Raw genomic sequence first — 26,505 nt, 5'->3', positions numbered from 1 at the left:
TAAGCTCCGGTATGTTTGCATATAGATCATTGTAATTTTTCTCCCTACATCAGGTCTTATTTCTCAGATGTGTAACTTCAAATGAGAAGCTGTTGTTTGTCCTTTCATGAAGTCTTCAAAAATACATAATATATATAAAAACATACAATAGACAAGGAGGCAACACACACACTAATACAATTCGCAAAATAATTTGTACATCTGTGGCCGATTTGAGTTCGTTTCAGTATTTTAAAGCCCTCAGATTTCTTTCTAGTGCCTTGAATGAGATTTTCTCCAGCGCGCAGACAGAGCTGATGCTTTTGATTATTAGCAGTGGCAGTGGCTCCCTTTGTTTTGTAAGGGCCAGGTATGAAAAGATTTTCAATCTGTCCCCCTTCGCACTCTTTGCCTGCATGAGGAGGGTCTGAAGTGGGCGTAAGAAGCTAGTGCGATTTTCACACGCGGGATCTTGACGGATGGTGGCGGTCAGAAAAACGCAACCGCGTCTCAGGCTGGGAACTTCCCGAGATGGCTGTGTAATACGCGCCAGCGCAGTGTGGCCGATCCAAGCTCTGCTCAGACTTTTCGAAACGGGAGAATAACAGGCCTGGTGGCAAGGTTGTGAGCACCCAAGCTAAAACTTCATTTTCCTCTTCATCTGAAGCGCGATTCTTAGCATTGCGTGCCAGTGTCCCCGAGGGCGGGGGTGGACCCCACACTGCGGATGAGTTTTGAGGACGTCCTGGTTTGTGGGTGATGGGCTGAGAGGGATCTCTGTGTGGCCTGGCCCCTCCTTGGGGTGCACAGAGGTAGGTGTGCTGGCCTGGTATAGGGTTAAAATACTTTTCACATGTTTAGATAGACGTGTGATTGCGTAATAATTATTGACGCTTTGTAGTGGTATTTTTGAAGGGTGGTGAGAGAGGTGTTCGCGTTTGAATGGAAATGCCTTTGCAGGGAAGCCTTTGGTGTGCGCGGGAACGTCCCTAGGATGTAGTTCCTTGCTCACCTTTCCGGTCTGCCTCCTAGCCCTCTGTCCTCGGAAGCGGTAAAATATTGGCGAAACGTTGTAAGGTCAGTAAGAAGTGTGCCTTTAGAGCTTGTTTCAGTAGCAGCCATGGTCTTTTCACATAGGGTTCTAACCACAGAAGCAATATGCGTGTGCCTTAAAAGTATACCTCACTTTTCCCTTTATAAAAGTAAACCACTCGAGTGCAGGCATGGTGGCACATGCCTGTAATATCAGCAGTCTGGGAGGTTGAGGCAGGAGGATTGCCCTGGGAAACTTAGAGACTTGGCATAAATGAATAAAAAAGAAACACTTGAAAATGTGAAATTCCAGTTTTTTTCTTCCGGTCCTCTTGTCTGTGTATATGTCAGAGTAGTTTAATTTTGGACAGATTATCTTTTTGTGACCACTTGGATTTGTTATATCTCACATATATCTATAATCCGAGCATTTGGGGAGGCTGAGGCAGGAGGATCACCAGTGCAGTTCACACCTGGGCGATATAGGGAGTCCTTGTCTTCAAAGGGGAAAAAAGGGCTGAAGCTGTAGCTCAGTGGTAGAATATCCCTGGATTTGATCCTCAGTACCTGTCCTCCAATTGCATTATTATATACTTTAGAAAACATGAAATAATGTGTGCCTATATACATATACCTAGCTTCTGTTGTTACATTTGAGCAACATTCTCTTATTAGATAAATTTTTATAGTGATTTTGATAAACTGGATTCAGCATACATTTTTTGGATTTAGATGTAAACATTAAATGAATTTGTGTTGATGAAAATATAAATGTATCACTACTTCAGTCATATATCAAAATTTTAAAAGTAATACGTCTCGGATTTTTATCGGGAGCCCTCCTATACAGCAGGATTTAAATTTTTAAAAAGAAATCTAGATTAACCATAATTTAGGAGCACTTTGAGATTGTATTTACTCAGGTAGGCAGAAAAAAAAGATTCTTCTAGTTTTATAAAAATTCGCACATTGCCCTAAAATACACTTCACCTTTTTTGATCTTTGTAATCAATAGTTTATTTTTTATTTTTTTATTTTTTATTGAGTTTATTGGTACAATCTAGGTATACAATACAATTACATTCATTATTGGGATCCTGTACCTTTACATGACAGGTCTTGATTCTCATTTTTTTCCCCTTGACCCTGCCCTCTCTTCAGCCCCTCCTCCCTTCCCCATTTACAAACACTTTATTTCCATTTCTTCATTTTCTCATATTTTTTTCCTCTCCCTTATTACCTTTCCCCCACCCTTCCCTCTTTCCCTACACCTTTAGCCCTTTACTTCCTATTTCACATTATTAATTATCTCATTAGGATCTTGTATACTATTATAGTTTTTCATACCAGAGAAACTATTCGGTATTTCAGTTAAAGAAATCTCTTTATGAACATTAAAAATAGGGAATCCTAAAATAAAACTAAAAAGGAAAGTAAAAGAGAAAAGGCAATGATGTAAAATTAAAATAATCCTTAATTCTGAAGATGAAAATGGTCCTTGAACATAATTAAGTTGCTTCTTGCTCTTGTAGTCTTATCTTATTCTTTTTTTCATTATTTAGAGAATACTTTATTAGTTTCTGTAATCAAACCCACGTAGATATGACCTTACATATTTAATACAGTGCATTACCCCTGTAGAAATGGAAAAAAAATTAACTTTCTAGACCAATATGGCTGTTAATTTCTGTACAGTGCCAACACAGTAAATTGGGATAACTTTTTCCAAAGTCGACAGCACAGTTAAAGTTTCCAGAAATTCAAATTATATATATAAAAGACCAAAATAGCAGTATATAAGAGACCAATATATATAAAGACCAATAATAGCAGTATATAAAAAGACAAAGAATAATACCCAGAAAACAACAAATTTCTGTTGCTGTTGTGGTACCTGGAATCATTTTTTTTATTAGCATCTTAATCAACATCTGGAGAGAGAACATTTTAGAGTAACATCATTAAAAATAGCTCTGATAAAGCATGGTCACTACTACCTATCATAAAGCAGGTACAAGATATTTTACATTCACAGCCATTATTTTTATTAGCATCTTAATCATCATCTGGAGAGAGAACATTGTAGAATAATATCATTAAAAGTAGCTCTGATAAAGCATGGTCACTACTACATATCATAAAGCAGGTACAAGATATTTTACATTCACAGAGGTATGATACAGTACTGTATCAGTTTTGGTTTGAAATTTACTTTGTTTGCAAATAAGATTGCTGCCCCTGCCTTTGTGACAAGAGCCCAGAAAAAAGGCAGGGGTAGTAATCAATAGTTTTTGAGGAGGTTTTAAAGTGTTACGATCTGCTTTGTCACCTCTTTTCCATTTGTCTTTGTTCATTCACTGTTTGACTTTATATTTTATGTTATATTAGAAAATGTGGTGGGTAACTTACATTACATTGTAAGTCACATTTTATAGGAACCTTTATTTTTTAGGCATTTGCTTTGCCAGTTCATTATTTAGATTATTTTATATCTGTGTCCTTAATCAAAAGAACATAGTTTACCATTCCCATGATGTATATTAAAAGGTGATTTTATGCAAAATCTGCAGTTTACTCGCTGCTGAGTTTCACTGTGGAGGGAGCCTGTTGCTTATTAATGCTCATTGATGATTGGATTTAGGAGTAAGACAGAGCTCTCAGACTGAATTTTTGCACTGTTTCATCTTCCTCCAGTGGCGTGCCGCTGCTGGGAGGGGAGAGTGTGGTGACACTGGGATGTGATTTCCGCCTGCGCCACAGCCCGCTGTGTGTCACTCAGCCACCCGGGGCTGAGTTGAATCTCAGAAACCAGGCACCCTTTTGGTTGGATGAACAGGGCTGCATACCGGCTTGGTTGCACAGAGTGGAGATTTATTATTTGAATTTAATACAGAGAAGAGAAAACAAATCATCTGAGTCACCTCAAAAATAAAGTGTAGGAAGGGCTGGAGGGGTTGAAGGGAGGGCATGGAAATGGGTGGGAAATAAGAACCAAGATATATCCTGTAAAGGGACAAATTCCCAATGATGAGTGTCATCAGATCGCAGACCTAACATGTACCAATAAACTTAATGAATTTGAAAAATAATAAAAGTATGACACCCTATAAACTTTACCCCATAAATCACTTTTTCCTCGTAATGACTTCTGAACATGGAGAGAAAAATCCAGTCAAATATTGGCAAATGTTTCATTGCTGCAAAGTTGGTAGGACCCGTTTTTTAAGGACTAATACTGCAAAAATATATTCTCTTGTTTAAGGAAGTCTCAAAACTAACAGATCTGATTTCTCAGTCTTTCCTGTTCCTCTAGCAAGCCAGGAAATTGAATAACTTATCTTCCCACTGGTTATTAGAAGAGTAAGGTTTGAAAAATCCTTTGTTTTTCACCCAGTCATTCACTTACCCGTGAAGTCCTGAGTTTAGGGTACTGCAGAGACACCTTTCATGAGACTCGCTTAGCCTGGAATTGAGAATAGTGGAGTCTGAATTCCCACCTCCTGTGACACCGCCCTCTCGTGTACAGTTCCTGATGTCACCTTGTACTTGGGAGTGTGTCATCCTTTCGTGACCGGGGAAATCTAGACTCCTGAGTGTGTTACTGCCGGTCCACCGATTTGCTCTTTTATTTAAGCACTGGCTGAGCACCTGCCAGCTGAAGAAAAGGGGCTCCCTTCCCTGATCTTGGGGCACCTCCAGCATTGCCCCAGGACCGGGGCAGGTGGGCAGCCAGTGCTTGTTGAACAAACGAGTGGATGAAAAAGCAAACAAAGCGACTGACAGTGCCGAGCCCTGATTCCAGATCTCTTCAGATGCCTTGGCATTCACAGATGTGTACGCTACAGTGTATTTTTCTCAAGGGGAGGGGAAAAAAAAGGAACAGAACACACGGAACAGTAGAAGACTGTTTTGTGCCAAGTCTAAGGCTATTAATTTTTCGCAGTAAACATTTACTGAACTAATGAAACTTGTTTCATGCCCTGGAGCTTACACCATTCAAGACACCTGTGGCAGGTGCCAGCCACTGAGGCCCGGTGTCCCTGCGCTCATGGGAGGGGCCTGTGCTCTGAAGGAGGGGTGGGGTGGGGCTCGGCTCGACTCGGCTCTGCAGAACCAGGGCAATTACATTTGTGTCTCATGTGTTTTGCGATGATGACTCTAAAAAAGGATTCTAGGGGTCAGTTTGGAGATTAATCCAGTAGTCTGTGAAGACAATATGGCCTGAGCAACAGTGTAATTTGGAAATTAAGCTCAGAAATTAAAAATAACACAACTTTTTAGAGATCGATTTAGACCTTTGAGCTTTTCCTATTGATACATTAGTGCCAGTTACTTGAAAAATTAAAGCATATAAAGTGGCATTTTTCTATCCAGATACACACAATTTAAAAGTCTTATTCCTTAGCTCCAATCCAAATACATGAAATTTATTGGAAATTCCCTTTTCAGCAACAGAAGGTCATTAAAACAGGTGATTTCAAAAGTGTCAGCTTGCAAGAAACTAACCATGGAGTCAAAGAGACCTTTCTCCATAGCTTGTGATTGTCTTCCTTGGCTTGGGCAATTGTTCTTAACCTCAATATTCTCATCTATAAAATGGGAATAATGTTTGATTCCTTGACCACTGAGTCAAATGAGATAAATGAGGATAAATGAGATAATGGACGTAAAACATATAGCACTAGAGTAATTTATATTCTAAGCAATAATTGAGCCTTTGTATTTATCATAAGGCATTCGTCTTTCAGGAAGGAAAACTATATTGCAGTTAGGAGCTGTTTGGTTTATTTTGCCACTTGTATAATAGGACCCTTGTTTGCATATTTCCTCAATTTCATGTTTCTCTGTCTTCTTCCTCCAAATGTTTTCCCTCAGCCTCATAACATTACCTTGGGAGCAGTGTACTGTAGTGTTATTTGGTACTAACAGTATTGACCATAAACCTTTCTTTTACACTTTTCTGGGGACTCAGAGAAATTTAGCAAATAATGGAAAATTCTCTAATTGGATAAGGAAGTCATGAAATTTAACTAGGTTATCGCTTGTCGTACATTAATATCAATAATAGAAAGTCAAACGTGTTGTAAACACTAAGGAAAGTGGTCATTATGAACTCTTCTTCTCCCAGGAAACCAGCAGAGCTTTTGTAGAAGGGAGCTGATTTACATTAAACAGATTTGTTGAGCTCTCAGATGACGGCATCATTGTAGGCATTTGCTGTCCCTTTTTGTAGGAACCTGTGTGGGGCTGCTTTAAAGATTAGGCATTCAGGATATGTCTTCCATTCCCTGAGTACAGTTTCTGTTTTTTAAGGCCTGTGTTCTAGCTGACCTTGATAGAATCTCCACCAGGCAGAATAATGAGCTGACTCTGGAAAAGTGGCTCATCTCAGACTCATGGTACAAGAATAGCATAATGAAATCAGAAAAAAGATACCTTGACACCCCAATGAAAAGATCATTGACCAAGAGGGACGCCTGTGAGACAGAAAACTTGAAATATAAGAAACTTGAAAACTTATTTTTCACAGTGTTATATTTTCAACAGCAAAGATGACACAGTCCATGCATTGGCCAGTTTCCCAGGACAAAATGCTTTACGTGGAGAACTAAAAGGACAAAATGGCTTATTTGGTTCATGGTTTCAGAAGTGTCTGTTCATAGTGCGCTGGTTCCGTTGTTGTGTCCGAGGTGGGGCAGAAATCATGGGGAAGGGTGTGGCGGAACAAAGGTGCTCACTTCATGGTGGCCAGGAAGCAAAGAACAGGGAAAGAGCCTGAGAGGAGGGACTGAGACCAGATCCAGTCCTCAAGGGCACCCTTCCATGACCCACCCAGAAGTGTGCTCACTAATCCCGTAGGCATCTTCAAGCCAATCAACTTGGCATTCAGAATTAGCCATCATGGCCTGAAACACTTTTAAAAATGTACCTTTACATGTTTGCAGTACACAATGATCACATACATCATGGGGACTCGGCACGTGTGCGTGCCACATCTGAATGTTCTTTGCAGTCCCTTCCCCTCACCTTCCTTCTGCCTCCCTCCATCTCGTGGTCCCCTTTTCATTTCCAGAAGATCTATTTCCCTGTTTCCCGTTGTCTTTTTTTTTTTTCTCTCTCTCTCTCTTTCAACGATTTATAGTTTCCCTTTTGGGCTCATGGTGAGGACACATCCCCTCAAGATCTTTGGAAGTTGCTACCACGCTTGTGAAGTAAATGAATAAATTAATTTAGTGCAGTTTTAGGGGTTCCATTTTCTCTCTAGAGTTATTTTCTTTGTGCTGTGTAATACTGCTTTTCAGCAATAATGAAGTAGCATTTAAGTTAACCTTAAGAGTTGTAAATGGTTGAAAAGTCAGAGGGGAAGGTGGGAGGGAGGACTCCTAAACAGTGAAAATAGATGTCACGAAATGTCTGTATTCAAACTGTGCCCTTTTGATAAGGCCGAGAAACGAGTGTTGGGTTCTTTGGGTTATTGGATATTTGAAGCAAAAATTGGAGAATGAGAGCAAACTCACTGCCTGTGGTGGGATGGGGTATTAAAGGCCTCCACATAGACATAGATGCTTAGCACAGTGACTAGGTAGTTTTCCAGACCAAGGATCCTCTAACGCTCATTAGCTTCCCATTGGCATCTGCATTTACAACTAAGTACATGATGATGACCCTGGGAAAGTTTCATTATATTTGTCTCATGCCTTACAAAAGGACAGAGACATCTAAGAGATTTTTTTCTTTGGTAAAAATAAGAGTTGGGGTCTGTGCATGCATAAAATTCCTGAATTTGGAGAATTTACTTGCATGAATTTAGCATTTTCAGAGCATCTCCTATGCTCCAGGTATTTTTTCTAGATGCTAGGTATATTTTTTTTTTTAAGATAGAACATGTGCTTCGTGGGCTGTGTAAACGAGTCAGACAGGAATCACAGTGTCCATTGCCTCCGTAGTAGGTGCTGTTCTGGGAGGACAGGACACCTCATAGCATCAGGTCTGTGGCTGATATCTGATTGGGAAATACAATTTAGATCCCCAACAAAGTGACTTCTGCTTATTCAAGCAGAGTGTAACTGGAGGACTAGCTGTGCTGAGATGAACTTTGCACGCTCCCTTCTTTCTGAAATTCTCCGTAGAGGACGGACCCCATTCTGTTTTTCTTCCCTTTAGAAACTCCAGAGGCAGGAAGTACTATGAAGGAGAAATGCACTGGGCCAGGAGAATTTATAATCCTGAATAGGGCACTGAGGAACTTTACAGTCTGTAGGATTTGTTACTTTTTCTTTGCTTTTTTTTTCCCCATCTGTAAACCAGGCCCAGCACATGACCTAAGTCATGAGTGTGTAGTAGTCATCAGATGAAGTAATTGGTGTGAAAGGCTTTGATGATGCAGTGAATGTCATTTGTAAGCTGTGTCAACCTTTGCTGCTGTGGTCTTCCTGCCTTCATTCTTGTGTAACGGTGTTGTCTGCAGTTTTTGCATGGTTCTATTAGTACCCACGCAGGTTATGAGCTGTCATTAGTTTCCACGGTCCTTCAGATAAATTTCCACTGTGCCTCATTGTGTCTATTCGTGGCCCTTCTCTGCCTTCTTTTCTAGACGTCACCCTCCTGTCTCCCTTTCACCCATTCTGGCTTTCCTTCGCTTTCACTCACACTTCTCCCTGCCCTCTCTTTTTACGCAGCAGAGTTCTTTGCGTTTCTTAGATGAGTTTGGTAGACAGTCTCTTGTCCTTGGCCTGTGTCGCTCAGATTCTTACATCTTGTTTGAAAATACTTATGTTTGGTCCTTTCCACTGGGCTGTCAGCTGCAAAAAGATGAGAACTAGGTCCCCCTTTGTTCTGCTATCTGTGAAGTATCTAGTAAGGTGCTGGGCCTTTAGTCAGCATTTTGAGTTCTTGGAAATAAAGGAATGAACAAACCCAAGAATATATGTAATGATGAGGTCTCCAGGTTTCGTTAACCTTTACCCAGTACATAAATTACTTTGGAACATCCTAACCTCTGCTTGAACACCTAATGAAGGAAAGCTCACCATCTAGGTGAGCAGTGATTCTTTTGAACAAGTCATTATTGAAAATCTGTTTCATGATATATGGACACTGTGTCTTTTGTAAGAAAGTGATTGTACAGTGTTTAAAGTGCTTTAGCGTGATCCCTTCCCACAAAATAGCCCAGAAGATAAAGATTGTACTCTTCTAACTACTCTGTTTTAACTCAGTGTTGAATTTGATTATCAGTTGAATTACAGATTTTGTTTTCTATTGAAAAATAGAACATATATATTTTTCACTCTTGCCAATTTTTTTGCAACTAAGGAATAAAACATGTCAATTATTTTTGATTTCCTGTCTTATGTGGGTCTGTGTATATGTTCATAGACATACATGTACACGTGTGTGCGTGTATTATTTCTTTCTCCCTAAGGGAGGATGGAAGAAAAGTGATCTAACTTTGAAACACCCAGTGTTTTCCATTAGATTTCATTTGTTACACATTTCTACTTTTAAATGACTTCTAAACCACAGAATCTGGCAGGCCTCATTGGAAAGCATTTGAGGGTAACTGTTCTGTTTGGAATCTGGCCATTTACAGTATTTGAAAGCAAAGAACAAAACAAAGAAAACCGAGATTATTTTATTGGATGTTTCAAAGCTTGAGAAAGAACAATTAAAATTAAAAAGGAATCTTTCAGTGGTGCATGCTTTGAGAATACCCAGTTTTCTCAACCTTTAATTTTGTGCATTTGAAAACCACCATGAACTTGTGTTTAATCCTTTGCTAGACAGTGGAAAGTAAATACACAGAATAGCTAACCCTAGATGGCCTTGGAATAACATTTAAAGGAACAAGAGGATTTAGTGAGTTGATCATTCTTTTTTATACTCCAACTTCAAATGCAACCACGAAGCCAGTCCAAATCATGCATGCTATTCTAGTTCTCTCTCAAGAGAATTCATAATTAAATAAGAATTAAGCAGCTAGATTTTTAGAACTTCTAACAGCTCTTAATAATGGTATGTGTATTGAGCAATAGTAGTAATGTTGACCTCACATGAATAACTAGGAGTAGAAAATGATGGGTTTGGGAGGTGGACAGATGTGGTCTCCTATGCTGGCTGGACATTGGCTGCCTTCTCTCTCCCGCTGAGTTAAGTGCTGACCAGGTGCCAAGCACTGAGCTAGGTGGTTCAGCTGTGTTGTCTCATTCAGCTTGGAGGACAACAGCGATAGCTCCACTGTATGAATTTCAGAGTTTGGGTGATTTGCCAAGTTTCTGTAGTTCCCCGTGGCATTGGAGCTGTGGGCTTGGTGTCCGGCCTTAGCGCCCAGTCTTTTTCCAGCTGTTTCTGCCCTGATGTTTTTAATTTCTTGAGTTAACAGCTTCGTCATTACTTCTCATTCCAGGATTTCACTATGTAATGAATAATTCTAATATTTTAATTAAATGGAATGCAAAGATTCATTTGAGTATTTTCAGGAAGTTGAAAACACTAGATTTTAATGTTTCTGAAAACATCAACCTTCAAGTGGCTGTGGTGTGCATGTGTGTGTGTGTGTGTGTGTGTTACTGGATGTTAAACCCAGCTTCTTGTGCATGTTAAGGTTGTGCTCTATAGCTGAGCTAGACTCCAGCCCCTATCTGTGTTACTTTAAGATAGAAATTTAGGGGCAGTTTATTTTTCTGTTAGAGTAAAGTCCATCCTGGAAAAAAGAATAAGGGTTCTTTGAACTATTCTTCTTCTCGAAGTTTTGAATAAGACAGGGGCCTGTTGTCTTCTTACTAGATGCAGGTGATACCTTTGCAATCAGTGATTAATTTAAAGCTTTATCAGGAATTGTCTACAATTTCAGCCCTGCTCAAGACTTTTGAGGCTCAGCATACAGCACTGAGAACCACCTCACATTTTTTTTTTTTTTTGTACCGGGGATTGAACTCGGCTCCTTGTGGTTTTGAGGCAGGCAGCAGACCCACTGAGCTAAATCCCCAGCCCTGCAACCTGTCTTTTTATAGAACGCTTATAACCCAAAAATTCTATATGTTCAGACCTCCAATAGTACTTCTTGTTTTTTCTTTTATTGGGGTGGTGAAGTTTGAGTGCATGTGTTTATATTACTTACTTTTATGCCCTAATGGGATTTTAATTTTTCTCTTCTCTCTTTAAAGTTATTCTTAAGGGGGGATTTTATTTCTCTTTTATGGGGAGTTTTAGCCCTGGTTTCTAAAAATTTAGGTTGGAATTGTGTACAGATGAAATGAGTAATCCAGGCTTCCTGCTATCCAACCCCACGTTAGACTTTGAAGATTAAAGAAAATGAACCTAATAAAATACCAGGGACCAAAAGTGTGCCAGTCAGGGTGGGTGTCCCGGGGACCAAGCAGCCTGACTTCTTTCCTCTGGAAGCTCTGGTAGGTTGGAAGAAAATAACACCCTTCCGCCGGCCCCTGGCTGCTCCCTGCCTGGTGGGTGAATCAGCGAGAGCTTAGGCTGGTGGTGGCCGATGGAAAGGGTTAAACTCTTGTCCATAGCGGTTCTTTCCATGGTATAGAAACCAAGGAAGGTCAAATAATTGAACTGGAGCTGAAATAACAAGAACTAGAGGAAGGGAAGGAGGTTGGTAGGGAAATCAGTAGTATCAGTTTTTGCCTGAGTCCTGTGAGAAGAGTCAGGCTGATGAGCACTACCCCTGCCGTGTCATTCTCAGTGTTTGGGCTTCTTTGTTACCGCTCCCCAATGAGATGAAAGAGAAAGGTGCCACCGTATTTGATTTCGTAATTACCACAAGTCCAGATGAATTCCAGTCTGTGTCCAGCTACTACATTAATCTCCAAAATGGATTCTGTTCTTTCAAAGGATCAACTAAAAATCTGCCCTTGTCTTTAATGACCTGGAAGAAACATCGGTGTATATAAACCCGAAGTAGTTGCGTTAGTAATGGACCCATTCCAGGTACTTTGAAGTTTCTCATACCTGGTAAGAGATGCCAATTAGCCTTATAGCTAAAGTCATTTAGTTTTTTTAAAAAGGCAGATCAAATGGTTGAAACAGTATTTCTGTGCAAACCTTACTGTTACTTAAAAGTGGGTGAGATTTAGAAATGAGATAAAGTTTTTCACAGCACTTTAATGCTACCGCATGATAATTGTGTGTGTTAATAATGAAGACATAGCAGGGGATTAGAAGTTTTAGTCACTGCTAATAGCAGTTTAAAAAAGTCCCCACAGCAGGTTCAGATAGGTGAGGAGGATTATAGGGAAAGCCCAGCTTAGCTCCTGAGGGGCTTGTTATGCGTCAGCAAACTGGGGCCTCATCAGATCAGAAATGCAGGTGTACTCTCTGGTTGGGTTGTCGAGTGCCACCGGATACCTTCGCGGTAAGTGGGTGGAGCATGCCAATGGCAAAACTGCTACTGTGTTTTTAAACATCCAATCTATTGCTAGATGGCTAAAGCTTTTAGGGAGCTTCTCTGTTAAAGAAATAACTTGATGCGATTTCCCCTGTCTCGTTCCCTGTGCTTTGTTTCATGTGAAATGCCTCCAGTTCCTCATGCGAACTCTTCGCCAAGCTGACTCCTTAAGAAAAGCTTTCTTTGGTAGACCCTGGCATCTTTGTCCTTGGGCCTCTGCAACCTAAACCTGTATCCTTCACAGTGATGTCGGGCCTGGCCGGTTGTCCTCACCTTCAGATTTAGTTGATTCGAAATTTCAGTCTTTGGAGTTAAAAAACAAAGTGAAAAGAGCCAAATGGAATTTCTACTTGCAGTTTTATGATCCAGCTGTTCTCCCTGTAGGTATCTTCCCAAAAGAGTTAAAGACCGTCATACCACAGGGATGTAGGAACACCCATGTTTATAGCAGTATAATTCATAACACATATGTCCATCAGTACATGAATGGATAAAAAATGGTGGTGTGGATTCACAGTGGAGTACTACTCTGCCATAAGAAGGATAAGTTTGAGTTATTTGTAGGGAAATGGATTCACCTTGAGACCATAATATTAAATGAAGTAACTTAGACACACAAGCTAAAATATCACATTGTTTCTCCTATATGAAAATTTCAATATATATATATATATAGTATGAAATAAAAGATAATACAAAAAAGGTATAATCTAGTACTGACAGTGTATCTGAAAACATACCTTGACTTAGTACAATTGTCTTATGAGTTTTATATGTTCTTTAACCTATTCATCTGGTTTTCAATCTGTGTATATGACAATTAACTTTATAAGGTCTTACCAGCTAAGTAAAGAAAAATCTGATGCTCAGAAAATAAAAGGAGGTGGAAAAGAGGGAGAAAGAGGGAGATTGAAATGTATTACGTACATGTACTAACCTCCTACAGTGAATGCAACCATTATGTGCTGTAAACATGTACTAATAAAAGTCAAAATATAAAGTGAAAACAGCAGAAGTTAAAAATGCAGTACATGTCTATACTTAGTATTTAGTGATGTATTTTAAAAGTTACCTACTAAAATGTTTAACCTAAAATTTTTAATTGCTTATAGTCTCTGGGCTTGGAAAATGTCTTATAGAACGAGCAAAAAACAAAAGCACCTGTCATTGATATAGTTATTTATTTTACAGTGCTGGGAATCGAACCCAAGGCCTTGTGAATGCTCTAGCACGGAGCCACATTCCTAGCAGCATTAGTTGTTCAATCCACTCACTAGACATTCAGTGGATTAAAACTGAGCCTGTGTTTTGCTCCGGTCCTTGTGTACCTTGAGCCAAAGGTGACCTGTCGCTTCCTGTGTCCTTGGTACTAACAAGGGACTGATAGCTCCTGTTGCTCACGTAGAGATCTGCCCTCAAACGGCAGAATCAGTATCACAATCTTGTCCTCCCACAGAAATGTGCTCCTCTGAGCTCCTGGGCAAACTCGGCACTCATTGGAGCAAAATTGTTTTGATGAACTCATTGCTATTTGAAACCATTAAACAAAAAGCACGAGAGTCTTTGCCTTCTATAGTCACAATTTTGAGTTAAAACAAAACCTTCTTATCCTCACTGTTAGAAACTCTAAATGTTCTAGTCCAATTTTCTGAATAGCTTGAGTATTGAACCCCTTAGGAGAAAAGCACGGATTGATTTCAGTGTCTCAAGCCACTTTGGAAATTTCCACCAGGAAAAACATCAGCTGTTAAAGTAATTCTTATCAAGTGTTTGTAATGGCCTAGTAGGGTCTTGCACATTCTAGATTTCCGATAAGTGTTTATTGGATTAAGCAGATATCTTCCTGAAATAGTGCATATTGTTGACCATTCTGAACACCTGGGGCCATGATGGGGGGGGGCTATTACTTTCGGTACAGTACTAGTTTGATCTATCATGCTATATAAAAAGCTCCCAGAGCCCCCAATACAGGGAGCTCTCAGGATTGGATCAGACAGCTGACCCTTGCACAGAGATCTCAGGTTCCAGACTTTTGACTCCTTGTAGCTGTTCCTCGGTCTTCCTGTTTTCTTTTTCTGTACCATTACCTCTACTGCTTTGGGTGGGGCTGTTTCTAGCAACCCTGCTCTTTACTGAGGCCAACTGCACAACATGGAAAGCCAGAGGAAGACAAGTCTAAAGTAGGAGCAGAGGTTTCCACATAATCCAGTAAGTGAATGTGGGACCTCGATGCTTTGTACACAGAAACCATTGTGCTTGGTGCATGGACTTTGGCTCTGCTGGAAGTAAGCAGGGTGAAGGACTATCTCAATTATAGATATGAATTATTCTCCTAGTCTCTGGGTACTTTTTCTTGACTTAAAAACTAAGTGGATGTATTAATGGATATATGTATATATATATCATGGAAGGTTGTTTTTAAATTAAAAATATTTTCTCCATTTTAAACACACCAAAGGGCTGATATGGGAAATGTTTTGGGATTGGGGACGTACATCACGGGCTAAAGACTGTTCTCCATACTCCCTTGGCCTTCAGATAGGTTTGGCTTGTTTCTCTCTTTTTTGTTTATTTGTAGTTAAATCGGGCCCTAACTCTTACAGTGGAGGTGTTTCAGGTTCTTTGGGGACAGGGAGATAGGGCTCGGACGGTGGCACAGTCAGACCTGAATCCCTGCCTGTCCTGAGCAGGTGAGCCTTTCAGCAGGTACCTGTCTTCAGGCCAGCTTCGTCTTGCATTTTAGCGGCCTTCCCCCGAGACTGATTTGAGATTTGATCTCTGCTTTTCACAAGACTAAACTAGCCAAAGCGTTTATACCAGTAGCAAAGTGCATAGTAAGATATTCTCATCAATGCTACTTTAAGATAAAAATATTTGAATTTTTTCTTTTCTAAAATAGCACTTTTAAAAATCACTTCACACTGAACTCTGAGATAGCCCATTTCTGATGACTAGTCTCAGTGTAATACTTCAGTATACCAGATATTTTAATTGATGGAGGAATGCTTAATTGGTCAACCTTTCTCCATTAGTTGGATATTAAATGTTGTAGTGTAGTAGCACAGAGGAACGAGTTCATGAGTCTATTTTTGTTTGTTTGTTTGTTTGTTTGTGACAGTCTCACTGTGTAGTTCAGACTGCCCTGGAACTCACCATGTATCCCAGGCAGGTCTCAAACTCACAGCGATCCTCCTGCCTCAGCCTCCCGAGTGCTGGGATTGCAGGCTGGGATTACACACTTTGCCTAAGTGTACTTTCTTTTAAGGTAGTTATTAACACTATGGGAACAACTGGCACTTCTAAAAGGAAAGTGACTTTTGTAGGTTACATCATAGTTTTGTTATTCCCCCAAGGGACACCTTCCTTTTTGAGGAGAAAAAAAACTGTTCCTCATAACAATAATAGAAGAGCCTTGTATTGTGCCCACTCTGTGTCCAAGAACTTAATTACACAGAGCATTTAATCCTTATACTAGTATGTTAGGCCTGTAGTGTGTTAATCCTATAGTCCCAGACCTGCAATGGTGACAGCGGTTGGGGACATGTGACACACATTTTAGAAAACATGGAATAATTGCCAAGCTGAGGCAGAATCCAAGATAGGAATCTAGATGTTCTACCTTTACAAGCTCTTAACCACTGTGTGATAACACTTTACCCAAATGATAAGCACTACTCTTCCTTCCCCCTTCGTCCCTAAAAAACAGGATCAGGCAATGACTTCCCATTTATATACTGAAATCACTGCATTATGGGTATTAGTGAAAATACTCATTTTCTTCGCCTGAAATGTTAGCTCTAATTGTGGTAATGTATCACATATTTCTGCTCATCTAAAGGAGCATTTTTAACATTTCAGTCTTTAAAGATAGTCAAACCTAAAAACTTACCCCATACTGCACCCAGTGCTAGTTTTTCAGACCAAATCAAATCTTTTAACATACAAATTATATTTAAACTTACAAGTGGAAAATCCTACTTTTAAATATGCTTGAAACCTAGGAGACAATCTTAAGAATGAAAAACCTTTTCTTCCTAATGTTTCCAGTTTGTAGTCTACCTGTTTAATATCTGCCAGGCCCACCCTAGACTGAAACTTTTGTTATCGGATGAATTCTCCTGAAAATCAGGAGTCAGAAAAATTGTCAGCAGGAGAACACGTGAACCAAAAGTCTTTATGACTTTGGTTGGAAAGGAAAGAATATTCTAATCATCTGTTCATTTTGCATTTTTTTTTTCATTTTAAAAGTAGTAGAACCAAAATACAGAAAAAAGAATCAGTGTTTCTTCTTTCCATGCCACAGAAAAGAAGAAAGAGTAACTATTAGCAGTTTGACATATTTCCTCATAGGATTATTTTTTCCGAGTGGTTTAAAGTGAAAACAATGTAAATATCATTGTATTTTAGAGTATTTTTGTGTTCTGCCTTTTCCCTATAGCACTGCATTATAAAAAACTGTAAGCAAAATTACCATGTTTTTGTATCGTTTTAGTGGCTGGGTAACAACATGGTGCTCATTGTACAAACTCGGGTGTGAGAGCCATTGTTGCTGCACTTCCTCTGATTGTACAGGCACTGCTGTGTCGGGCTGTGGAGTGGGACACTGTGTTTGAATGGGAGCGTCCTCCTCTCCAGACCTTGGGAGGATTCCACAGTGTGGGTTGAGTACAGTTGAGTATGGAGGTCCACGCGTGACGCGCTCTCAGACCCTTCGCCCCCGTGGGCCAGTATCCAAGCCATGGTGATTCCTGGTGTGCAGGGGCATGAGAATCCGGTCAGGTCCTCTAGAACTGGCGCTCTGCCTACATAGACCTGTGGTGTGGCCATTTCTCTCTCTCTCTCTCTCTCTCTCTCTCTCTCTCTTTCTTTTATTAAGCTTATTGGTACATTTTAGGTATACAGCACAGTTAAATTCATCACTGGGATCTTTTACCTTTACATGACAGGTCTTGGTTCTCATTTTTTCCCCTTACCCCTGCCCTCCCTTCACCCCTTCCACCCATCCCTATTTACAAAGACTTCGTTTCCATTTTTTCCTTTTCTAATATTTTTTCTTTTCCCTTCTTTCCTTTCCCCTACCCTTCCCACTTCCCCTACTCCTATAGCCCTTTTCTTCCTGTTTCACATTATCAGTTTTGAACCTTTTTATACTTTTAGTTTTCCACACCAGAGAAACCATTCAGTATTTATGTGTGCATGTCCTGTATCCATTTCTCTGGGCTACACACACACACACACACACACACACACCAGCTCTATTTAATGCTGCCATCAGCCTGCAGTGCGCAGATGTGTGCGTCTTTTCCCCTCCCATCCATCAGATCTCCTCCTCTGTAGGAACACAGGCTTCTAGGAGGTGTCGGGGAGCTGGGTTGTAAGTGACATCTTCCATCTGACTCTCTGAGACATGATCATTGTGGCAAAAGTAGGATAAGCCATTCGTGGTCATTGCAGCACTAGGGACTAGAAGAACGGTCACAAAACAAAGTTCAGTACTTCATTATGTCCCGCTCAAGGCCATGTCATACTACCCAGGTGTACTCGGGTTTGCTGACGCTTCCCTTCTCTCAGGGAACCTGTTTTTCACTGTTTTCGGTGTTATAAATATATATCTCAGTGAACTTTTTTATACATACACATTTTATCTCCGATTTCCCTAGTGTAAGTTATCAAAAGCGGGTTATGTACTTTCTTAAAATGACTTTTTAGACACAGCCGAAATATTTTCTACTATAGGATGTTGAACTGACGAGAATAGTCTGTCGGGTAAGATTTGCAGTGAGTAGAGAAGCCTTTCAAAGTCACTACCCTTTTTCAGCTCTTGTTATTGTTAGTGGTGAGTCTTCAAGCAGTTCTAATGCTTCTTTTTAATAAATTTTCCCTCCCAAATTTTCCCAACCTCACTGGGCACACAGATACTTGAGAGGAGAAAATGCCCTCAGAGGATGATTAAGAGGCTGCTATTGTGTTCCAGCTGAATAGTGGCTCCTCCGTGGGTGACCACACCTCTAGTTTTGTTTCTTTGGGATGGGACCTTATGTGTGTATGCGGCCACAAATTTTAAGTTATTATCACTAAAATTGCTTAATCAATTAAATATTAATTTATGAGTTATTTGCTTCACTTATTTTGTTTCAGATACTTGGTAAATTAGCACATCTCACACACACACACACACACACACACACACACAAAACAAGGAACAGTCTTAAGTCTACAGTTGGTAGCACTCACTTGCCTTCCACCAGCCATGATGGGGAACAGTCAGAATTACCTGGTTAAGGATTGAATTACCTTCCAGTCTATTCCTACATTGCATCGGGACCTCTAGTACTCAGAATGTGACTTTATTTGGAAATCGGGTCACTGCCGATGTAGTAGGTTAAGCTGATGTAGTATTGGGGTACGGTGGGCCCCTAAGTCACTGTAACTGATGATTTTATACCAAGGAGAGAGGCAGACGTGCACACGAGGAAGATTGCCACGTGAAGATGGAGGCGGTGATGCCTCAGGAGCCACTGAAGCCACAGATTGCAACGGAACCTCAGAAGCTGGGAATTGGAGCATGAAAGAGATGCTCCCTGAGAAAGAATCAAATGGACATCGTCTCTATCTGAAGCTTGTAGCTTTTAGGCCTGTGGGACAACGCATTTGTTTCTTTTTGTTTCCTTTTAAATATTTTTATTGTGGATGTTTGGGATATGTGATACATTCATCATTGGGAATTGGTATATATACAGACATACTGCATCTTTTAAATGTTTACTTCATGAAAAAATAAAATGTCCTAACAGATTAGTGAGAGTAATATACATAATATATCATAACCATCAAGGTGTAGTTACTCAGAGTACAGGACTTAGACAAAAAAGTCTCTCTTACAGAGAACAGTTAATAGCACTAAACTTTTCAATGAACCCAGAAACTATTAGTGTAAATTAATCAAATTAATATGTCTATTGTTTTGAAACTATGCAATAGAGAATTTGGGGCATTACCTCAATTTCTCCCTGCTTCCTGTATCTCTCCTATTTTGCTTTTTGCATGTGCGTGTATCTGAGTTTCTCCTATACGAGAAACCATGTGACATTTAAGCTTGTGTCTGACTTTTTCACTTAACCTTATGCTCTCAGGTTGTATCTATTTAGCTGTGAATGCCATTGAGTGTAATGCATTTTCCTTATCCATTCATCTGTCGATGGCTATGAATGCTATTTCCAAGATCTAGCTGCTATAAATTGTGCTGCTGTAAACACAGGTTATACATGTATCTCTGTAGTGTGATGACTTTAACTCTTGTGGGAAGATACTGGGAAGGGGATAACTGGGTCAAATGAAATCCCTATTTTTAGTTTTTTTGAGAAATACTCATTCAGATTTCCATGGTGGTTGTACGAGGGTGTATTCCCACCAAAAATATAAAAGAGTTCCTGTTCCCCACATCTTTCACCAGCATTTGTTATTATTAAATTTTTTTAATGATATTCTTTCTGGGATAAGATAGAATCTCGATAGTTGTGATGTGCATTTCTCTAAGGGCTAGTGAGGTTAAAATTTTTTTCATGTATTTATTGTACTTCATTTTGATTCGCCATTTTTTATTAGGTATTTTATTTGGGGGAGTCTAACTTTTTTGAGTTCTTTATATATTCTAGATGTTAGTCATCTGGTTGAGGAATAGCTGTCAAAAGTTTTTTTTCCTTTCGGTAGGATGTCTCTTTATTCTGTTTTCTGTGCAGAAGCTTTGTAATTTAATAGGTTTTATTTGTTGAGTCTCAGTTTTATTTCTTGGGCCATTGAGGTTCTGTTCAGGAAGTCTTTGTCTATACCTATGTCCAAGAGTTGTACCTATTTTATTGTCTAGTAGATTAAGTGTTTCTGTTTTTACATCTAGATCTTTTATCCATTTTGATTTCAGTTTAGTATATGGTGAGACATATAGGTCTGGACTCAATCTTCTGCATGTGGATTTTAAATTTTCCCAGGACCGTTTATTTAAAAGGCCGTCTTTCCTCCATTACATGTTTTTGGCTTCTTTATCAAAGACTGAATAGGAGTGTTTATTTGCCTGGGGTTGTTTCTGCTTTATCCATTGATCTACATGCCTGTTTTTGTGCCAGTTCCATGCTGTTTTAATCATCTTAGCTTTATAGTATAACTTCAAGCCTAGAATTGTGATGTCACCTTCTTTGCTTTTGTTACCCAGGATTGCTTTGTTATTATGGTATTCTTCTGGTTCAGTATGACTTTTAGGATTATTTTTTCTAGCTCTGTTAGAAATGCTGTTAATATTGATTGGGATTGAATTAAACCTATGTCAATTCTGGAAGTATAGCTGCAGTATTTTGGTTATATCTGTTTTGCTGATCCAGAAACAGGACATTTTTTACTTTTTTGATATTCTCCTCAATTTCCTGTGTCAGAGGTATGTAATTTTTATTGTAGAGCTCTTTTACTTCATTGGTTAGATTAATCCCTATGTAATTTTTTGGTGGTATTATCAATGGCATTGGTAATTCCTTTTCCATTGTGTTCATTTGTACTGCATAGAGATATTATCGATTTTTGTGTGTTTATTTTGTATGCTGCCACGTTGCTAAATCTGGTTAATACTTCTAGGAGTCTTTTGGCAGACTTTTTGGAGTCTTCTCAATATAGGATTTTGTCATCTATGAATAATGATATTTTTCATTTCAGGTCCTTGGATTTTCTTAATTGGTAGTGTTTTTATTAGTGCTTTGGTTTCATTGCCTGTTATTAGATTGTTCAAAGTTTATAGGTCATCTTAGTTCAATTTTGTAATTCATATGTACTTAGGAATCTCTCTTTCTTTTGAGTTCTCCATTTATTGGGCATATATCTTTGTGAACTTAGTTGCTAATAGTTTTCTAAATTACAGTGGTACCCATTGTGATTTCACCTTTCCAATTCTACTTGCATCAATCTGTGTCTTTTCTTTCCTTTTTTTTCTTTTTGGTAAGATTGGCTAAATGTTTGTCTATTTTGTTAGTTTTTTCAAAGTAGCAGAACTCTGATTGATTGATTGATTGATTGATTGATTGATTTTTTGATACCAGTGATTGAACTCTGGCCTTTGTGCTTGTGAAAGAGGTAGCAGCACCACTGAGCCAAGTCCCTGACCCCATTGATTCTTTGTAGTGATTTTTTAGTCTCTATTTCATTTATTTTTGCTCTGATTTTTATAATTTTCCTTCCTCACACAAGCTCTAGATTTGGATTGTTTCTGTTTTTCTAAAACCTTGAGATGCATCATTAAGTTTCTTATATGGGCTTGTTCCATTTTTCTCATGTGGGCTTTCATTGCTCTACTGTTTTCATTGTGCCCTGTAAGTTGGTGTTGTGTTATACTGGCATTATCATTTAATTCTAGAAGCTTTCTTATTTCTTCTTTAATTTCCTCTGTGACCCATTGATTATTCAAAGAGTGTGTGCATTTACATACATTTGCATAGTTTCTGGGATTTATTTTGCTATTCATTTCTAGTTTCATTATAGTGTGATGTGATAATATGCATAGTAAAATTTCAGTTGTTTTGCATTTATTTGGGCTTGCTTTATTAGCTAGTATGTGTTCAGTTTTGGAGAAAGTACCATGTATTGCTGAAAACAATGGGTATTCTGTTGTTGAGTAGAATGCTCTATATATGTCTTTAAGTCCTTTTGTTCAGTGTTGTGGTTCAACTCTGGTATTTGTTGATTTCTTTTTGTTTAGTTAATTGTGATTATGGGGTACTGAGGTCGCTATTTAAATCATAGTAATGATTACATGTGGTCTTTTATATCTATTAGTGTTTAGTGTTTATGAAGTTGAGTGCAACATGGTTTGGTCCACATATGTTTATAATTGTTATCTTTTCCTATTCAACAGTTCTATTAACCAATATATAATGCTATTCTTTGCCTCTTTTGATCAGCTTTTGGTTGAAATCCACTTTGCCAGAAAATAGAGTAGCTACTTTTGCTTGTTTTCAGGTTCCTGTTGCATGGAATATTGTTATCTATGCTTTGATTTTTATTCAGTGCATTTCTTTTCGTATTGCGTGTTTCTTGTATGCAGCATGCTCTGAGATTTTTTGTCTCTTGATCCATTGCGCTAACTCCTATCTTTTGAGTGGTGAATTGAGTCCATTTGTAGTGATAGCTATAATGGATAGGTGTTGACTTATTCCTGTTATTGTGCTGTTTTCCCTGTTGTTGTTTTGCTTTTGTTCCCTTCTACTTAATTTTTACCCCTGTCAGATGCATTCATTTTATTGGGTATTTTGGCATTGTTAGCTTCGTTGTCTCTTTCTAAGGTATCCTTAAGAATGACTTTGGAGTGCCGGTTTGGTGGTCATGAATGTCTTAGGTGCTGATTATCGTGAAAATATCTAATTTCTACATCAATTTTGAAAGATAATTCTGCAGGATATATCAATCTTGGTTGGAAGCTGTTTCCTTTTATAACCTGAAACACTTCATTCCAAGCTCTTCTTGCCTTTAAGGTTTGTGCTGGGAACTTTGTTGTAATTCTGATGCATCTGTGTTCATTAGGGAAATTGGCCTGTAGTTTTTGTTTTGCTGGGTTTGTTTTTTTGTTTTGTTTTGTTTTGTTGTTGTTGTTGTTGAATCTTCATCTGGTTTGAGTATCAGGACCCTTTAAGGGTAGGTGATTTGGTGCTTTTCTCTAACAGTCTTTAAGATTCTGTTCTTGTATTGGGTTTCTGATATTTTCATTATTATGACACATTTTTTTTCTGATCATGGCTATTTGAGGATTCCGAATGCCTCACTTATTTGTGCATCAAATTCTTTTTCCACATCTGGAAAGTTCTCTGCTATTACTTCTGGAAAAAGCTTTTCTATACCTTTTGTGCTATCTTCAGATTTTTCATTAATGCCAATTATACCTATATGAGTCTTCTTTGAATCATCTAATAGCTTTTGGATCCATTTTTCATATATTCTTAATGGCATTAAATGATCATTTACCACATCTCTGTCCTCTAGATCTGACACTGTCTTCACATTGGTCACTTCCGCTGCCCATACTTTCAGTCGTAATTTAATCTCATGGATTTCTGTTTTGAACTTTTTTATGTACTCCCATTTTTTTCTGTAGTGCACATTTATGTTTTTCATCTCTGTCTTTAGCTCCACTAAATATTCTGGCTTCTCTAAAGTTGTGATCATTTATTTCATTAGGGTCATTATTTGATTAGTTACATTTTTTTTTAGGTTTGCCAAGCATCTTAAATAACTGTTTTACCTCCACTGATACTCTTTCAGACATTTCTGTTGTGTGGCTTATGATTTCCTCCGTCACAATGCCCCTTGAATCAGTTTTGGGGAGTTGGGAGTTTTGAGGGTAATTTTGTTGCTTTGTCTTTTCATGTTTTGTGTGTGTGTGTGTTTGTGTTTGTGCATGCATGTGTGCACAAGCTAGGATGCTAGGGTTTGCAGCTTCTTTGGCTCAGTACTTAGGGCCTTCTTCAGGAAGGAATCACAGTATTGTTTATGACCCCCAGGCAGTCTGGATATTGGCATACAGAGCGAACCAGATGCTATCAATAAGTATGTCATTGGCGCACACCTGTAATCCCACACTCAGGAGGCTGAGGCAGGAGGATCGCTGTGAGTTCGAGAATAGCCTGGGCTACATAGTGAGTTCTGGATCAGCCTCAACTACATAGTGAGACCTTGCCTCAAAAAACCCAAAAAAATAAATAAATAAAGTATATCATGCTGAAGTAGTATTTAAGTCAGTGACAACAGTGATGTTAAATATCAACTGGATACTGACCCACTCTGAGAACCACCCTGCCCTCAGCCAGAGCAAAGGGGTCTGTGAGTTTAGTGAAGATGCTTAGGCTACCCAGATATGGACATATAGCGATTCACTCCATGAATTTCTGCTGGATGTGAGCAGTGGTGCAAGAGCTCAACCATACCACTGGACTACATGCCATATTCTTCAGATCGCCCCCCCACCAGGTTACGCCCACCCAGCCTGACCTTCTGCCTTAGAATGAAGACTTGATGATCTTCCCAGCCCATATCTGAGCCTCACAAGTATCCCAGGAGATCCCTGTGTAGCTCGCACTGTCCCCAAGCCTGTCCCCCACAGCCATCTCTCGCCGGTTCTCTGTGGTAGGGCACACTGCAGGCCTAGAGGGAAACTCCTGCAGGGAGTTAGCCTTCACCTCAAACAAAGTAATCTTTTTGGTTGTCTCCTCTGCTGCCTTGTGCTATGGATCCCCAGGAAGTAGAGCTGGCAATGATTTGGTATTTTGGCTACTCTCCTCCCCTCCCACATGGATTCCGTGAGGCCTGCGCCAACAGCAGCTCTGGGCTTTTGGTTGTCTCTCCTCCTGCCTCCCACAGTGCTTGCACAAGTGACAACACATTTCTAGCAAACCAGGCTAAGGCATCTGCTTTAGGGTACCTGGTTTTCAGATCCTAACAAATGAACAGAAATGTTTTAAAATAATCTGATAGTTTACAGGTGTTTCTCTCCCCATCCTACCTCCCTTGAGTTGGCCTTCCCCTCCTCTTTGTCATGTAAACTTTTTTTTTTTGGGGTACTGGGGATTGAACTCAGGTCTTTGTGTTTGAGAGGCAGGTGGCAGAACCACTGAGCTAAATCCCCAGCCCTTGTCATATAAAATATTTTATGGCCACATCAGTGCACATTTCTTCTGCTATATGTCCTAGCCCATTCATATCAGTGGTTATTTATCTTGAAGGATGCTTTAAGAAAAATTTTACACACTAATGCACTTCCCTAAGTGAATGCTTTGGTCATCTCATCCACAAATGTTTCTGTTATTCTTCAGAATTTTCTTTAAGGTTTATGTGATCTTTCTTTGTGCTCATGTCAGTTGTGGAACTTCATAACCTCGGGGTGTCACAAATCTACCTTTTCACTTTTGTGTATTCTCCATTGTTTCAACTCCACAGTGTCTGTTGTCTGACTACAAAGCCATATTCTTGGTTGAAAATAAATTTAAATTTTTGTTGTTTTTTTTAATTTTTATTTTTATCAGTACATTTGTAGTACATAATGATTACAGTTATCTTGGGGAGTTGGTACAAATACATAACACCTGTTAATTTCTTTCTTATACCCTTCCCCTCCTTCATCCATTTATTGGTCCCCTTTCCTTTTGCAAAAAGTACAGTAATCAAAGGTACAAAGAAACATGGTTTCATCCAGTTGTTCAAAGCTAGTTTCAGAGAAGGCTAGTTACTTGGGCTCCCGAGGATCAGCATATAAATGACTAACTTGGGCTTTTTGATTCCCATGGACTAGGGGTGGTCCAGAGGGCAGAGTCCCTGGCTGTCTGTTCTTACAGTGAAAATGTATCTGGTTTTTTTTTGAAGCAACTCTCACAATAATATTGCCCTGCTTTCCCTGCTTATGCCTCAGCTAGGATTAGGCTCAGCTATTCATACAGGAAAAGTAGTGGCTTAAATGGATATCTCTGCCATGGGAAAGAACATCAGAAGTAGCTGTCTGAGATTGTCATGAAAGGCTCATGGTCCTTCTGGCTCCTCGTTTGCAGTCACTGGGGAGGTTTTACAGAACTTTCTGGAAGTTCCATGAGAGAGTTATGCTTTTATCTCATGGGTTAGGATTTAGTCATGTGGTCATATTTTGCTGCAAAGGAGCCTGGGAAATGTGGTCCTTTCAGTGCCTCAGTATGCCAATTGAAAATCAGAGTTCTTTTAGTAAGAGTGGGAGATTATAGAAATATTAATTCTTGTTGGTTATCTGTGACATATAAAGAATTTTTTACACTGTAGCTTTTTAAAATGGAAAGCACACAAAATGAGTACATACGAATTTCTCTAAATACACACACACACACACACACACACACACACACACATACCTATTCCAAAACAACCCTTTGGGGGAAAAATTAAACTTTTTCTAAAACTGAATAAAATGCCGTAGTGGCAGTATCTCAGGGCTGTCACTAGCCTTGCACTGCACTACATGCTCTTTGGGGCACCGGCAAGCAGAGTCCCGTGTCAGATGGCAACATCAACACCCTCTGGATGTAGTTTATGATGTTTTGACTGAG

General features: G+C 39.3%; 1 protein-coding gene across 2 annotated transcripts in view; it reads left to right on the top strand.

Annotated features, from left to right (window-relative positions):
* The window catches only part of Nr3c2 (nuclear receptor subfamily 3 group C member 2), a 341,763-nt gene that overhangs the window by 83,001 nt on the left and 232,257 nt on the right, over nucleotides 1-26,505 (top strand). The gene's annotated exons all lie outside the window — the stretch shown is intronic.

Source organism: Fukomys damarensis, unplaced genomic scaffold (genome assembly GCF_012274545.1).
Source record: "Fukomys damarensis isolate Sample0158 unplaced genomic scaffold, DMR_v1.0_HiC HiC_scaffold_38, whole genome shotgun sequence".
NCBI lineage: Eukaryota > Metazoa > Chordata > Mammalia > Rodentia > Bathyergidae > Fukomys > Fukomys damarensis.
This window is presented reverse-complemented; position numbering and strand designations above follow the sequence as displayed.